At 53.0% G+C, this 17,187-nt stretch overlaps 1 protein-coding gene across 9 annotated transcripts in view; it reads right to left on the bottom strand.

Moving 5' to 3' along the window:
• LOC119957087 (EVI5-like protein) overlaps nt 1-17,187 on the bottom strand; it is a 311,414-nt gene that overhangs the window by 207,887 nt on the left and 86,340 nt on the right. The window contains exon 1 of one of the 9 annotated variants that reach the window (XM_038784758.1): nt 14,177-14,382. The exons of the other annotated variants lie outside the window; for them this stretch is intronic. The gene's annotated coding sequence lies outside the window, so the exon portion shown is untranslated. Of the gene's footprint in view, nt 1-14,176; nt 14,383-17,187 lie in introns of those variants that run through there. 9 annotated transcript variants of the gene reach the window in all.

Genomic DNA, 17,187 nt, shown 5'->3' with positions numbered 1-17,187 from the left:
GCTTCCAAACAGCGGAGAGTTTTCCCCCCGATTCCCATTGACTCCAGTTTTGCTTGGGCTCCTTGATGCCATATTCGGTCAAATGGTTCTTAGATGTCAAGGACATAAGAACACAAGAACTAAGAGCAGGAGTGGGCAATTCAGCCACTCGAGTCCGCTCCATCATTCAATACGATCATGGCCGATCTGCTCTCGGCCTCAACTCCACTTTCCTGCCCACCCTCCATAACCCTTCACCCCCCATTGCTCACCAAAAATCTGTCTAACTCCTCCTTAAATTTACTTTAAATTTATTATTAGTGAATTTCACAGATTGTCTACTCTTTCAGAGAAGTAATTTCGCCTCATTTTTGTTTTAAATCTGCTACCCCTTATTCTAGAACTGTGACCTCTCGTTCTAGATTGCCCTACAAGAGGAAGCATCCGCTCCACGTCTACTTTGCAAGTACCATTTATCTTGTACACCGCAATTAATCTCATAATAATCTTTATTGTCACAAGTAGGCTGACAAGTAACATTGCAATGAAGCTGCTGTGAAAAGCCGCTAGTCACCACATTCCGGCGCCTGTTCGGGCACACCGAGGGAGAATTCAGAATGTCCAATTCACCTATCAGCACGTCTTCCGGGACTAGTGGGAGGAAACCGGAGGAAACGAGAACGTGCCAAGTCCGCGCACACAGTGACCCAAGCCGGGAATTGAACCTGGAACCCTGGAGCTGTGAAGCAGCAGTGCTAACCGCTGTGGTACCGTGCCGCCCATCGAGTCTGCTCCGCCATGCCATCATGGCAGATCAGTCACATTCAGGTCAAAGACCCCAACTGGACAAAATATCAGTCGCTGTACCAAACCATTCAATAAAGCTCTGATAATCAGGCTCCATTTCCTTTCAAACCAATTGGGGGGCGGGGGGAGGAGAGAGAGAGAGAGAGACACGACAGCCAGTAATACATGAAGAGAAGAAGAAAAGATACGGCGACACCATTTCAAACAGAAGCCCAAAGCCTCGTTTCAGGGATTAGGCAACTGGACTGGTTAGTTCCCGCACAATACAGACAGCACTTTGCAGATCAGAATCATCACATTTTGAGAGTCAGTCACCTTCAGGACAGCAAACATGAACGAGTTAAAAAAAAAAACCACTCCTCCACAAATCCAGCGAACAGAAGTTGCGAAACGGCGGTTCTGGGTGTGATGCTGTGCAGGACACTGTACCCGTGATATCAGACTGTGAAAGACAAGCAATTCATCCGCTCTCCAGGCAGGAGCGACGGTGCCTCACAGCAGAGAATTCTAATCAGCTTTGTACCATCACAGGCGTGGATGCTCCTTTATTGCAGAGTGTTGCCTCCTCTCTATTTCCACCATTTCACACCCAATTGGGTTCAAAATGTGAATGTGTAACGCAGCTTCTGGTAAAGTGATTAACGCAATGAAGTGGCAGTGCTGTCAGAAAGAGAGAGCAAGCCACTTCGCCGCAACAGCTCACTGAGCTTCTGATTGCAGCCAAAAGTCCATTTAAATAGACTCACAATGCTTCACCTTTAAAGCAGGCAGTGGGCGATGGCAGTGGGCAATGGCAGTGGGCGATGGGTGGGATCTTTGCCAAGGCATGCCGATTCTCCACCACAGTGATAGAGGCGGGTACAATTTTGTCCTTTAAAAAGCACAAGACAGTTACATGGGCAGGGTGTGGTATGGGCCAATGCGTGCAAGTCAGACTAGCTTAGTGATAGAAAGTGGGTGGCATGGACAAGCGGGGCCGAAGGGCCTGTTTCCATGCTGTAAACATGTCTGACTCTATTACCTCATGCAAACAAGGACGAGCCACCCTGACTTCTGGTCAGCCCGGTGGCACAGTGGTTAGCACTGTTCCCTCACAGGGACCCTGGGTTCAATTCCAGTCTTGGGTCACTGTCTGTGCGGAGTCTGTACGTTCTCCCCGTGTGTGCGCGGGTTTCCTCCGGGTGCTCCGGTTTCCTCCCACAGTCCAAAGATGTGCGGGTTAGGTGGGGCTATGCGGTTAGGGCAGGGGGAGTGGGTCTAAGGTCGGGTGCTCTTTCAGAGGGTCGGTGCAGACCCGTTGGGCTGAGTGGCCTCCTTCTACACTATAAGAATTCTATGGTGCTGCAAACATGTTTAGAGAAAGTGGATGTGGGGGAGGGAGGGGTCGTCCGATTTTGGTCAGTCTGACCAAATCCAAATGGCTGGATGTTGACAGCTCAAAAGACCGATGGTTTTGGCCTGTCCACAGAATCCCTGGACGAGGACATGCGGATCTTCCAAACTGGAGTTAAAACGACACCGCACTGCAATTTTAAACGGCTGAAGTGGTAAAGATCCGCAGGCCGGTTTTCCAGCTGAAATCAAACATTTTGCCTTTAAAAGGTCACTTTAAATTCTTGGGAGGCACCACGGGCATCTTTTTAAACGAACAGTTGCTTCAAAATCCTGCCACTAATTAATCATCGGTCCATTCTGAAACGCCATATGAACTATTTCACAGGAGGCGAGCGTAAGCTGTGATTCAAAGCACAGCCTGGCGCCCAGGCCTTTTGCAAAGAAATGCTGCCTTTTGAACACCTCAGTTACTGAAGGGTGCTCGCTGGGGTACTGTAAACACGCTCGGCTCCTACGCCAGATAATGTATTTGGGCTCAGCACCGCTGATCGCTCCAATAATGGATCTTTATTTGCTCCATTAACTGGAGTGTATTTTTAACATGCTCAATATCCAGACAAATTTGGAGAGACAAGGGTCAGACAGAGAACCTTTGCACTATATTCAAGCTTACTGAAACAAATCACTTGTTGCCAATTGATAGATAGACAGATAAATAAATATGTACTGACAGTCCAAAGACATATAAACCCTCAGGGATTAAACATGACCTCAACTGCACTGGAGTAAACAGAATATTCACTATGTTCCTTTAAATATAAAAACAACACTAACCAATGTTCACCTGAGGCAGTGACGCGCTTCATCCTGACGGGAAGGCAGTGGCGTAGTGGTATTCTCACTAGGAATCCACAGACCCAGGGTAATGCTTTGGATACCCGGGTTCAAATCCCACCACAGCAGACGGTAAAATTTCAATTCAGCAAAACAAAAACAAAAATGCCCTTTCGAGAAGGAAATCTGCCCTCCTTACCCGGTCTGGCCTACACGTGACTCATAGAACATAGAACATAGAACAGTACAGCACAGAACAGGCCCTTCGGCCCTCAATGTTGTGCCGAGCCATGATCACCCTACTCAAACCCACGTATCCACCCTATACCCGTAACCCAACAACCCCCCCTTAACCTTACTTTTATTAGGACACTACGGGCAATTTATCATGGCCAATCCACCTAACCCGCACATCTTTGGACTGTGGGAGGAAACCGGAGCACCCGGAGGAAACCCACGCACACAGGGGGAGGACGTGCAGACTCCACACAGACAGTGACCCAGCCGGGAATCGAACCTGGGACCCTGGAGCTGTGAAGCATTTATGCTAACCACCATGCTACCCTGCTGCCCTTCTCGGGCAGTCCCTCAGGATCGAGGGCGACCAGCTTCCACTGCAGGGAGGTGGGTTCAGAGGTGGCCGACAAAGTCCGGTCCTGTTTGCACAGACTCTGCCACACGTTTGCCTGGCAGTGCTGGTGGGCGGCTCGCTCTGGGTTCTGCACACTCCTTCCGCTTTGATGCTTGGCCTCCGCGTGCTCCACCCTACGACCCGCGAGGTGATTGCCACCATCGCGGATGCCTTTTCTCCAGTGACTCCAGGCCCGCAGCAAATGGCCTTCCCCAGCGGCCGAGCAAGTGACTCAGTTGGGCAATAAATGCTGGCCCAGCCCAATGAATGAATTTAAAATTAATTTAGTGCAGTGTTCGTGCAGGTTACAAACGGGTTGCTAGAATGTTAGCCACACACGCACCAGCTTTGAAGATAAGAGAGAAGCTATAAGCATTAGACAAATATATCAATTATATTAGGTCAACAACGACTCAACAGTGTTTGTCCATGCTGCAAGATATCTCGCAGCCAATCTCTTTTTTTTAATAAATTTAGATTAGCCAATTATTTTTTCCAATTAAGGGGCAATTTAGCGTGGCCAATCCACCTACTCTGCACATTTTTGGGTTGTGGGGGTGAAACCCACACAGACACGGGGAGAATGTGCAAACTCCACACGGACAGTGACCCAGAGCCGGGATCGAACCTGGGACCTCAGCGCCGTGAGGCGGTTGTGCTAACCACTAGGCCACCGTGCTGCCCTTCGCAGCCAATCTCTACCTGAATAAATCAAATATCGAAAGAGAAACTCTATCAAGTAATAAAACGACGAATTCCCAACAGCAGCACAAGGCCCATGCCATCCACCCTTACCCCTCAGGACCCAACCAGAAGATTATGGACATTGCAAGCAGCAGATGAGAGAATATTTTAAAAATCGGAGACACAAAAGGTTTCATTATCACGGTGTAGTCTCCAAGTTTGAAATAGTTTGGACAAAACCAGATACTGTTGATCCACTGGGGGCAGTCGGATAGGCCCTGGTTGATAACCTGTTGCACAATGTCAGCCAGATACTCGGTCAAACCCTCTTGCTGCACAGCCAAGTCCAAAACTGTTCTTCTCTATGGTCACATTCTGAATAAACAAGCCCCACGACCCTCCCCCATGTCAATTCATCACCTTGAAAACCATTTCCGCAATCTGACAACCTTCAATCCATTTGGATTTGATTTATTGTCACGTGTACCGAGGTACAGTGAAACATACTGTTCCGTGTACAATCCAGGCAGATCGTTCCATACATGAAAAACACAGGACGTACGATAAATACCAAATGTAAATATACAGACACAGGCATTGGGTGAAGCATATGGAGTGTAGTACTACTCAGTGGAGAAGATGTGTGGAGAGATCAGTTCGGTCCATAAGAGGGTCGGTCAGGAGTTTGGTAACAGCGGGGAAGAAGCTGTTTTTGAGTCTGTTTGTGCGTGTTCTCAGGCTTCTGTATCTCCTGCCCGTGTGAAGATTTTGGAAGAGAGAATAACACGGGTGGGAGGGGTCTTTGATTATGATGCCCGCTTTCCCCAGGCTGCGGGAGGTGTAGACGGAGTGAATGGATGGGAGGCAGGTTTGTGTGATGGTCTCTCTGTAGTTTCTTGCGGTCTTGGGCTGAGCAGTTGCCATACCAGGCTGTTACTCAGCCAGACAGGATGCTTTCTACGGTGCATCTGTAAACATGGTAACAGTCAGCATTTATAAAAATTAATAAGAGTCAATGTGGGCATGCCAAATTTCTTTATTTCCTGAGGACGTATAGGCGCTGTTGTGCTTTCTTGGTCGAAGCGTCGATGTGCGTTTTGCGAGTATGGAGGTGATGCGCTTCATGACCAACCTCTCGAAGTACTTTGTTACGATCAATGTCAAGGCCACCGGACGGTAGTCATTGAGGCACGTTGCCTGGATCTTCTTTGGCACCGGTACAATGGTGGTCTTCTTGAAGCAGCTGGGAACCTCGGAACCGAGTAGGGGGAGGTTGAAGATGTCGGCGAATACACACGCCAGCTGGTCCGCGCAGGATCAGAGTGCACGACCAGGGACTGTGTCAGGATCTGTTGATTTCCGAGAGTTCACTTTCAGGGTTTTGCTCCTTCCTATGTAACTACATTTACTTGGTCCAAGGCTGACCAGTATGAAATGGCTCCAGCTCCTCAAACATTGTGGGGCCCATTTCAATAGCTGCTGTCAGTCCAGCTTCAAAAAGAGCCTTTGCTCTCCATCCTCTTAACCTATTACCAAACCCCATCTTAACCTATTACCAATCCCCATCTTAACCGATTACCAATCCCCATCTTAACCGATTACCAATCCCCATCTTAACCTATTACCAATCCCCATCTTAACCTATTACCAATCCCCATCTTTACCTATTACCAATCCCCATCTTTACCTATTACCAATCCCCATCTTAACCTATTACCAAACCCCATCTTAACCTATTACCAATCCCCATCTTAACCTATTACCAATCCCCATCTTTACCTATTACCAATCCCCATCTTAACCTATTACCAAACCCCATTTTAACCGATTACCAATCCCCATCTTAACCAATTACCAATCCCCATCTTAACCTATTACCAATCCCCATTCTTAACCTATTACCAATCCCCATCTTAACCTATTACCAGTCCCCATCTTAACCTATTACCAATCCCCATCTTTACCTATTACCAATCCCCATCTTAACCTATTACCAGTCCCCATCTTAACCTATTACCAAACCCCATTTTAACCAATTACCAATCCCCATCTTAACCAATTACCAATCCCCATCTTAACCTATTACCAATCCCCATTCTTAACCTATTACCAATCCCCATTCTTAACCTTTTACCAATCCCCATCTTAACCTATTACCAATCCCCATCTTTACCTATTACCAATCCCCATCTTAACCTATTACCAAACCCCATTTTAACCGATTACCAATCCCCATCTTAACCAATTACCAATCCCCATCTTAACCTATTACCAATCCCCATTCTTAACCTATTACCAATCCCCATCTTAACTTATTACCAATCTCCATCTTAACCTATTACCAATTCCCATTCTTAAGGTCCTTAAGTGAATGCTCACCGTCCAGTCACTCCCCACCTCTTCATCAATCCTGTTCAAATCCCAGTTTCTACACTGAGGTTAGAGTTTTCCATGAGCAATCTACTTTCAAGGTTCTCTGACCTCTGTACCAAGCCCACACGGGCACCCGATAAGGTAGGCACCCTCCCCTCCATTTACCAGCTCACGGTGACTCCAGTCTGCTCAGTCTCATTGGGAAGTGTACTAATGTTGCATCAGGAAGCAACCAGGGAAGATTTTGTGATGCTATCATAAAACCCACATGTTTTTGAAGTTAATATATGGGATATGGGCATCACTGGTTAGGCCAGCTTTGTTACCCATCCCTAGTTGCCCTCAGAAGGTGGTGGTGAGCTGCCTTCTTGAACCCGCTGCAGCCCACTGTGCTTTTTTTAGAACTGTACAGCACAGAACAGGCCCTTCGGCCCTCGATGTTGTGCCGAGCAATGATCACCCTACTCAAACCCACTTATCCACCCTATACCCGTAACCCAACAACCCCCCCTTTAACCTTACTTTTTAGGACACTATGGGCAATTTAGCATGGCCAATCTACCTAACCCGCACATCTTTGGACTGCTGTTAGGGAGGAGTCCCAGGATTTTCACCCAGTGACAGTGACGGAATGATGCTATTATTTCCAAGTCAGGATAGTGACTGACTTGGAGGGGAACTCTCAGGTTTCCATGTATCTGCTGCCTTTGTCCTTCAAAATGGTAGAGGCGGTGGAAGGTGCTTTCGAAGGAATCTCGGCGAGTTCCTGCAGTGCACTGTGTAGATGGGACACACAGCTGTCACTGTTAGCCAGCAGTGGAGGGAGTGAAAGGGCTACCCATCAAGCAGGCTCGACACTTAGCACTGAGGATATGGCAATATGGTTTCTCATACCCTCCACAGCACTTAAACGCACATTCGCCCAGTATACACACACCAATGGACCCCGCACAGCCCTCTAAAAGTGCCAATCAACCAGACCGTTAAAGTTTTAATGGCGAGACAAGTTACAGGTGACCCTGTGGGGGAGGGGTTGGGGCAAAAAGTAAGATTAAAAAGAGATCAAACTGGGGTGGGGGGGGAGAGATAATGATTATTTTAATCTTATTCACACCCCCCCCCCCAACCCTCTCCGCCTGAGCACCACCTACAACATGTGCTGACGCTAGCGTCCGTGACACTTTGTCAAATCTCTCCCGAGCTCCCACCTATCTCTGACCTTCTATTTTGCTCCATCTCTTCGACAGCATAAAACCCCCTTTCAGCTCTGACCAGTCACACGGACTCGAAACGTTAACTCTGTTCCTCTCTCTCTCTCTCCACAGATGCTGCCTGAACTGCCGAGTTTTCCCAGCATTTCCTGTTTCTAACTCGGGTTTCCCGCACCTGCGGCACTTTGCTTTCATGCCCAGGCAAGTGGGGACATTTGCTGATGACTGCCCGATGCTCGGCACCATGCAGTCAGTATCCACATGGCAACAAGAGCTGGACCTCATTGAAAGTTTGGACTGTGAAACAACGAGTAACAGGCAGGTTAGGCAAGTGGCAGACGATAGAACGATAAAGAGTCAACCCATTGCGAGGCCTCTTCCTGTGTCGTAAAACACAACGACATTCATACCACTGTTTTACATCCTGGGAGTTACCATGAACCAGGAACTGAACTGGACTAAGCCACGTGAATACAGTGGCTACATGAACCCACCAATGGTTGAGAATTGTGCGACATGGTGCACAGTAGTTAACACTGTTGCCTCGCAGCGCCAGGGATCCGGGTTCAAGTCCAGGTTTGGGTGACTGTGTGGAGTCTGCACGCACTCCCAGTGCCTGCGTGGGTTTCCTCCGGATGCTCCGGTTTCCTCCCACAGTCCAAAGTTGTGCAGGTTGGGTGGGGTTACTGGGATAGGGCACGGGAGTGGCCTGCGCACGGTGCTCTTTCAGAGGGTCAGTGCAAAACCGATGGGCTGAATGGCCGTGTTTGCACTGATTTACCATCTGATCCCCCCCCCCCCCCCCCCCCCCCCCCCCAGGTCAATCCACCATCTCAAAGACACATGGCAGGAGTGTGATGGAGCCTCACGGTAGCATGGTGGTTAGCATCAATGCTTCACAGCTCCAGGGTCCCAGGTTCGATTCCCGGCTGGGCCACTGTCTGTGTGGAGTCTGCACGTCCTCTCCGTGTGTGCGTGGGTTTCCTCCGGGTGCTCCGGTTTCCTCCCACAGTCCAAAGATGTGCGGGGTTAGGTGGATTGGCCATGCTAAATTGCCTGTAGTGTAAGGTTAATGGGGGGATTGTTGAGTTACGGGTATACGGGTTACGTGGGTTTGAGTAGGGTGATCATTGCTCGGCACAACATCGAGGGCCGAAGGGCCTGTTCTGTGCTGTACTGTTCTATGTTCTATGGATGAGCAGAGCTCCAATCAAGAAGCTCGACACCATGGAGGACAACGCAACCCGCTGGACGAGTGCCCCATTAACTATGAGAGTACAGTGGTTTCAGTCTGTACCATTTACAAAATGCACTGTAGCAACTCAGCAAGACTCCTTCAATAGTACCGTCCAAACCCACGATCATCATCACTGAAGGACAAGAGCAGCAAGTGGGGTGTAGGTGCCGGCCAGTGACACCCAGATCGCGTGAACATATCAATCAAACTTCAAGAGTAAGAAAGATGCATCCAAAAATACAAGCCTATTGGTCCAATGTCAGTTGAAAGGAAGTTTCCAGAATCTGTTATTAGAGACAGAGTGCCCGAGAAATAAACAGAAACCGGTTAAAGTGACCTAGCATGGATTTGTACAGGGTCAGTCCAGTCTAGCATTCCGCAGCCTGCTCCATCAGAGTGTGTCAACGGATGCTACTTATTTGTGCTTCCAGATGGAATCGGACAAATTCCCACACAACAGACTTAAAAATGAGTTTGTGGAACTCCAGGCAATCCACTGGCTGCGTGTGGAACTCCAGGGAATCCGCTGGCTGCGTGTGGAACTCCAGGGAATCCACTGGCTGCGTGTGGAACTCCAGGGAATCCACTGGCTGCGTGTGGAACTCCAGGCAAACCACCGGCTGCGTGTGGAACTCCAGGCAAACCACCGGCTGCGTGTGGAACTCCAGGGAATCCACTGGCAGCGTGTGGAACTCCAGGCAATCCACTGGCTGCGTGTGGAACTCCAGGCAATCCACTGGCTGCGTGTGGAACTCCAGGGAATCCACTGGCTGCGTGTGGAACTCCAGGGAATCCGCTGGCTGCGTGTGGAACTCCAGGCAAACCACTGGCTGCGTGTGGAACTCCAGGCAAACCACTGGCTGCGTGTGGAACTCCAGGGAATCCACTGGCTGCGTGTGGAACTCCAGGGAATCCGCTGGCTGCGTGTGGAACTCCAGGGAATCCACTGGCTGCGTGTGGAACTCCAGGGAATCCACTGGCTGCGTGTGGAACTCCAGGGAATCCACTGGCTGAGTGTGGAACTCCAGGGAATCCACTGGCTGTGTGTGGAACTCCAGGCAATCCACTGGCTGCGTGTGGAACTCCAGGCAAACCACTGGCTGCGTGTGGAACTCCAGGCAATCCACTGGCTGTGTGTGGAACTCCAGGCAATCCACTGGCTGTGTGTGGAACTCCAGGCAATCCACTGGCTTGCTTCAGAAATTGCTTCCCTGTGAAAACGTCCGTCCACACCCCACACCACCGTCGTTCCCCCCGACAACGCCCCCCTGTAGTACCCGGCACTGATTTTCGTTTTGTGATCAAGTCATAGATTATCATAGAATTTACAGTGCAGGAGGCGGCCATTCGGCCCATCGAGTCTGCACCGGCTCTTGGAAAGAGCACCCTACCCAAGGTCAACACCTCCACCCTATCCCCATAACCCAGTAACCCCACCCAACACTAAGGGCAATTTTGGACACTAAGGGCAATTTATCATGGCCAATCCACCTAACCTGCACATCTTTGGACTGTGGGAGGAAACCGGAGCACCCGGAGGAAACCCACGCAGACACGGGGAGGACGTGCAGACTCCGCACAGACAGTGACCCAAGCCGGAATCGAACCTGGGACCCTGGAGCAGTGAAGCATTTGTGCTAACCACAATGCTACCGTGCTGCCCCTCCGGGACTGGTGACACAGAAAACCCGAGTCAAAGGCGAGCGTGTTACCCTCTGTGCTGCAGCTGCCACGTGGAGGAATCCTTAAGGCGGCGAGAAACCGTCTACTGACGCGGAGAACGTTCCATCACTATTTACTGGCAGTGAAATACAAGTCGTGCCCACGTTACGGAGCACGACACAATGAATACCGTCAAGGAGATTGGCAGGAGAAGCCAAAATGGGCCAAATGGCCTCCTTCATTGGGGGATGACTCTATAAAATGAGGTTCGCGACCAATGGTCAAGCACTCTAATCGCCAGCAGAACAAAGTAATTTTGCAATTGTATCAAGTTAGAATACAACTATTACCACCACCGCACTCCATAATACCACTATTGTAAGAGGTCTGAAAGCAACTATTATCTGCAATTCTCTGCGGGCAGTCTGTTACTGGGGTCTGTGCGCTTTCTCCGTCAGGAAATGAATATGCATCAGTCCCATAAATAGTCACCAGAAGCCAAGTAAAGATAATGGTGCCTGGAACACAGTAACAGGAGGCACAGCGGGAGCAAGTTCGTCGCGACAACTGCAAATTGGTGTTTGAAGAAAGAGTAGTTTCAATTATGAGTTTGCAAAGAGCAGGTCTGTCATTTAGAGAACAAGGGGAGATTGCGAATAAGCACAATTATTGCATTAGCAGAATAGTATGAGAGGTGACCAACAGAGAACGACTCAGAAACGAGCACAGTGGGATACTGAGCAACCGGCCATCGGGCAATTCTCACCCCATCTGTCTGGGGCAAATTCAACAACTTTTGGGATAAAAAGGCAACAGTTCCGGCCTTGGATGGAGTCTGCACATTCTCCCCGTGTCTGCGTGGGTTTGCTCCGGGTGCTCCAGTTTCCTCCCACAGTCCAAAGAAGTGCAGGTTCGGTGGATTGGGATGGTGCTCTTTCAGAGTCGGTGTAGAATCGATGGGCTGAATGGCCTCCTTCTGCGCTGTAGGGATTCTATGGATTCATCATCTATTGGGATGTTGGCACCCGTCTGCAAACGGTAAACACTGCAGCTCTGGTGCGAGCTTTTAAACAATTAAATAAAAAGGTGGGAAATATTTCAACACTACCGCATTTAGGTCCCCAAAACTATTTGCGATTCCTCACACACTAAAGCACTCCACATGCAAATGCAGAAAGACCTGGACAATATCCAGGCTTGAGCTGACAAGTAGCAACTAACACTCATTCCGCACAATGACCATCTCCAATAAGAGAGAATCAATCCATTGCCCCATGACATTCAATGGCTTTACCATCACTAAATTCCCCCCCCCCCCCCCCCCATAACAATGTCCTGGGGGTTACCATTGACCAGAAACTCAACTGGACTAGCCATATAAATACTGTGGCTACAGCAGGTCAGAGGCTGGGAATCCTGCGGCGAGTAACTCACCTCCTGACCCCCCCAAAGCCTGTCCACCATCTACAAGGCACAAGTCAGGAGTGTGATGGAATACTCTCCACTTGCCTGGATGAGCGCAGCTCCCAACAACACTCAAGAAGCTCAACACCATCCAGGACAAAGCAGCCCCGCTTGATTGCTCCCCTTCCACAAACATTCACTCCCTCCACCACTGACGCACAGGGGCAGCCGTGTGTACCATCTACAAGATTCACTGCAGCAACTCACCAAGGTTCCTTCGGCAGCGTCTTCCAAACCCACGACTACTACCATCTAGAAGGACACGAGCAGCAGATAGCTGGAAACTCCACCCCAGACCCCACCCCATGAGGATGGCAGAAGGCAAGCGTGACACCGAACCTGACGACAGGTCTCCTGGATGGAGGAGCTACAAGCAGCAGCTGACAGTTTGCTAACTTGGCTTACACACAGGATTGATCTTGGGTCCCTTTGCACAAAGGTAAAAGCAAAAAACATGCAACAAATAAAAAAAGATTTGGTGCTCAAAAGCACGGTAGCTTTTGTAAAGGAGGAGGAAGTAGCGAGAGATCAGAGGTGATTAAGGTGGGGCATCCCCTGGCAGCCGGTAGTGACACTGTTGGAAGTAAGCCGTTGCTAGAGCAGGAGGTGCGTGCAGACCATGTATTTGGTGAAAAGGAGATGGTCTTAGTTGGGTACGGAGAGATTTTAACAGCGATTCACTGGAGTGCTGTTGTTTCCATGAGAATACATGGCTGGGACACGGGGAGAGAGGGGCTGCAATCTGTGCAAGGAGAGCAGCCTCCAGCTGCCCCTTGAAGCAATACAAGACCATCAGCGTTTCTGCAAGCGTGGGGGGGGAAATGACGGAGCCCGTGACCGGCGAGGTGAAGGAAAAATAGTCTTGGTGTGGAAAGGAAATGGGTCTCCGGCAAACTCCAAGAAGACTGGGGTGCCAGAGGAACAGGTCAACGGTGCCAAACTGGGACTGAGGGGAGGGAGTTCGTCAGGTGTTCAGTTGAGGAGGGGAGGGGGGGGGGCAGGGATTGGTGAGAATGACTTTGTGAAGGCAGAATCAAAGGGATAACTGCTGCTGAGGTTGGAGTGGGGAGGTATCTAGACCCAGCACTTGTAATTGTGAACACACGGCCCCAGCTCCTGGTTCCCAGCCCAGGAAATAGGACCTTCAACCTCAGCTTCGGGCCTTGCCCAGCAACACGTCCACCACCCAGACACCACCAGAAAATGCTGGGAATGTTCAACAGGCTGAGCAGGGGGCGCCAGTTCAGCTAAAAGGCTAATGGGTTGAGCCACAGACGCTGCCAGGTCCGCCAGAGCACAGACAGCACTTTCTGCGTCCACTCCAGATGGTCAATACCGTCCTGAAACTTCTCTGCCTGAATCTCAGATCCCCACCCCCCAGCATACTGCGAGGATTCAGCACACAGCCTGCATTCACAGTCGGCACCTTTTGCATGCCTGCCGTTTGATTTAAGCCAGCTGACAGATAAGCCTAAAATACAGCCTCCAGAGATCTGTTCTAAATTAATTTCTTGCTCCATTCTGCACAGCCGAATCCATTCACTCAGAAAGAGGATTTTAAAGTGCCTGTAAATCTGAATTGCATCCAATTTAACAGCAAAGTACAATGCTCACATTAAATTAAATTAAGTTAAAATGCAAATGTTCCGTTAAATGGGCACCCAAGAGCTTATTAAGTCATCAGGAAAGACAAAAAGCCAGAATTCTAACCAGGGGGAAAGCCAGCCGGGACTTGCCACAGACAGCAGGCAGATAAGTGCCAATCTGCAGCCCAAACTCACAGTAGCAGCACGCTATCCCTGAACACATGCGCCCGTTGGGATTTGCCAGCAGCCAAACGCGACCGTTTTCATCGGGAAAGGTGAAGGAAGTCCCCAGGACCTCGGGGCTAATTTTTAACCCACCGCTCTGGAAAATCCGCTCACTCACTCATCACCCTTTTTGAAAATGATTTCCTACCCTTTCCAGAGAGGTCACAGCACCGCGAAGCCTGCCCAAGCAAGGCACGCTAACGACCTTTATCCAAATCTACATCCCTTCCATGAGGCAGCGCTATCTGTAACTCGATCCACAACCGGTACAATTGAGGCTCACGTCTCGTTCTTTCTTGCTGAAGAAAATTACCCTGCATGAGCGAATGCACCCACTGTAAGGTTATGTTTTAGAAATAGGATACAGCACAGCATAAACCACCTCCCCCCCCTTTGGATGCAAATTGGTTCCTGGGCAGTACACAGAAATCTATTATGTATGCTCCACCTGACTGCAGAACAGAACTCAGCCAGTCACAAATTCAGAAATAAACTTACAAGCAATATAGGTGAGATGGCAAAGCGTGATCCAGCAATGAGCCTCTGGAGATAAGCAATTTGCATTTGTATTATCAGCAGACCACATCCATGCACAGTTCTGCTCTCCACATCATACAAAAGGGTAGAGGGACAACGCAGAGGGTGTCAAAAATTAAAGATTCACAAGGCTGACAGCATAACTGAGAGGATAGACTAATGGCTTCCGGATTGGAAGGCTATGCGGGTCAAGTCTCACTCTGGGGCGTGAGCACAAAGGGTCTGACACCCCTGTGGGTGCCCAACGCTGTCAGAGATGGGAGATGTCTGCCCTCCAGAGCTCCCCTGGCGTTACTTCACAGGAGTTGGTCAAAATGTTTTGTGCCCTTCAAACAGACCAAAAAGGCTACATAAACCCCAATATCTCGTCTCGAAGGAAATACTGAATTGCAGTAAAGGTGTAACCCCCTCTTTTGGATGTGGGGTTTAAAACACTGATCAACAGTTACCTCTCTCACTGCCCTCCTCCGGCGGCGAGGGAGGAGGGTGGTGAGGGAGGAGGGTGGTGAGGGAGGAGGGCGGCGAGGGGGGAGGGCGGCGAGGGGGGAGGGCGGCGAGGGAGGAGGGCGGCGAGGGGGGAGGGCGGCGAGGGCGAGGGAGGGCGGCGAGGGCGAGGGAGGGCGGCGAGGGGGGAGGGCGGCGAGGGAGGAGGGCGGCGAGGGGGGAGGGCGGCGAGGGCGAGGGAGGGCGGCGAGGGGGGAGGGCGGCGAGGGGGGAGGGCGGCGAGGGAGGAGGGCGGCGAGGGGGGAGGGCGGCGAGGGCGAGGGAGGGCGGCGAGGGGGGAGGGGCGGCGAGGGGGGAGGGCGGCGAGGGAGGAGGGCGGCGAGGGGGGAGGGCGGCGAGGGAGGGAGGGCGGCGAGGGAGGGAGAGCGGCGAGGGAGGGAGGGCGGACCCCGCGAGGGCGGAGGAGAGGGCGGCGAGGGCGAGGGAGGGCGGCGAGGGAGCAGGGCGGCGAGGAGGGAGGGCGGCGAGGGATGGGTGGCGGCGAGGGGGAGGAGGCGGCGGAGGGGGTTGAGGGCGGCGAGGGAGCAGGGCGGCGAGGGGGGAGGAGGCGAGGGAGGAGGGCGGCGAGGGGGGGGAGGGCGGCGAGGGTCGAGGGAGGGCGGCGAGGGCGAGGGAGGCACGGCGAGGGCGGGGAGAGGGCGGGCGAGGGAGGAGGGCGGCGAGGGAGGAGGGCGGCGAGGGGGGGAGGGGCGGCAGAGGGAGCAGGGCGGCGAGGGAGGAGGGCGGCGAGGGGGGAGGGCGGCGATGGGAGGAGGGCGGCGAGGGAGGAGGGCGGCGAGGGGGGAGGGCGGCGAGGGAGGAGGGCGGCGAGGGGGGAGGGCGGCGAGGGAGGAGGGCGGCGAGGGGGGAGGGCGGCGAGGGAGGAGGGCGGCGAGGGAGGAGGGCGGCGAGGGGGGAGGGCGGCGAGGGAGGAGGGCGGCGAGGGGGGAGGGCGGCGAGGGCGAGGGAGGGCGGCGAGGGCGAGGGAGGGCGGCGAGGGGGGAGGGCGGCGAGGGAGGAGGGCGGCGAGGGGGGAGGGCGGCGAGGGCGAGGGAGGGGCGGCGAGGGCGAGGGGAGGGCGGCGAGGGAGCAGGGCGGCGAGGGGGGAGGGCGGCGAGGGAGCAGGGCGGCGAGGGAGCAGGGCGGCGAGGGAGCAGGGCGGCGAGGGAGCAGGGCGGCGAGGGAGGGCGGCGAGGGAGCAGGGCGGCGAGGGAGCAGGGCGGCGAGGGAGCAGGGCGGCGAGGGAGGGCGGCGAGGGAGCAGGGCGGCGAGGGAGCAGGGCGGCGAGGGAGGGCGGCGAGGGAGCAGGGCGGCGAGGGGGGAGGGCGGCGAGGGAGCAGGGCGGCGAGGGAGCAGGGCGGCGAGGGAGCAGGGCGGCGAGGGAGCAGGGCGGCGAGGGAGGGCGAGGGAGGAGGGTGGTGAGGGGGAGGGCGGCGAGGGAGGGCGGCGAGGGCGAGGGAGGAGGGCGGCGAGGGAGGAGGGCAGCGAGGGTGAGGGAGGAGGGCGAGGGAGGAGGGCAGTGAGGGTGAGGGGCGAGGGCGAGGGAGGAGGGCAGTGAGGGAGGAGGGCAGCGAGGGTGAGGGAGGAGGGTGGTGAGGGGGAGGGCGGCGAGGGAGGGCGGCGAGGGCGAGGGAGGAGGGCGGCGAGGGAGGAGGGCAGCGAGGGTGAGGGAGGAGGGTGGTGAGGGGGAGGGCGGCGAGGGAGGGCGGCGAGGGCGAGGGAGGAGGGCGGCAAGGGAGGAGGGCAGCGAGGGTGAGGGAGGAGGGCGAGGGAGGAGGGCAGTGAGGGTGAGGGGCGAGGGCGAGGGAGGAGGGCGGCGAGGGTGAGGGAGGGAGAAACTGCAATGCTGCAGCCTGGAAGCGGCAGGGGAACGGGTTAGTGTCGAGCAGCTAAAATATGGCACAACGTGAATGTCCTCTCCCTCCCCACAGCCAATAACAGATTCTCTCTCTCTCTCTTCTTCACATAGTTTAAAATAGGCAAAATCTTCAAACCCCACCAGCTCCTGGAGTAATAACAGGAACTGGTTAGAAGTGGATTAACACGAGAGACTTCCTGTGGCGGCCGTGGAGGGAGCGGTCGCACACAGGGCGGCTCCTGCTCAAAGAGGTTCGTTTTGGCCATTTTTCCCCGGTTTTT

This window comes from Scyliorhinus canicula, chromosome 25 (assembly GCF_902713615.1).
Source record: "Scyliorhinus canicula chromosome 25, sScyCan1.1, whole genome shotgun sequence".
In the NCBI taxonomy this organism is placed as follows: Eukaryota; Metazoa; Chordata; class Chondrichthyes; order Carcharhiniformes; family Scyliorhinidae; genus Scyliorhinus; species Scyliorhinus canicula.
The sequence above is the reverse complement of the archived record's forward strand: the minus strand, read 5'-3'. Positions and strand labels throughout refer to the sequence as shown.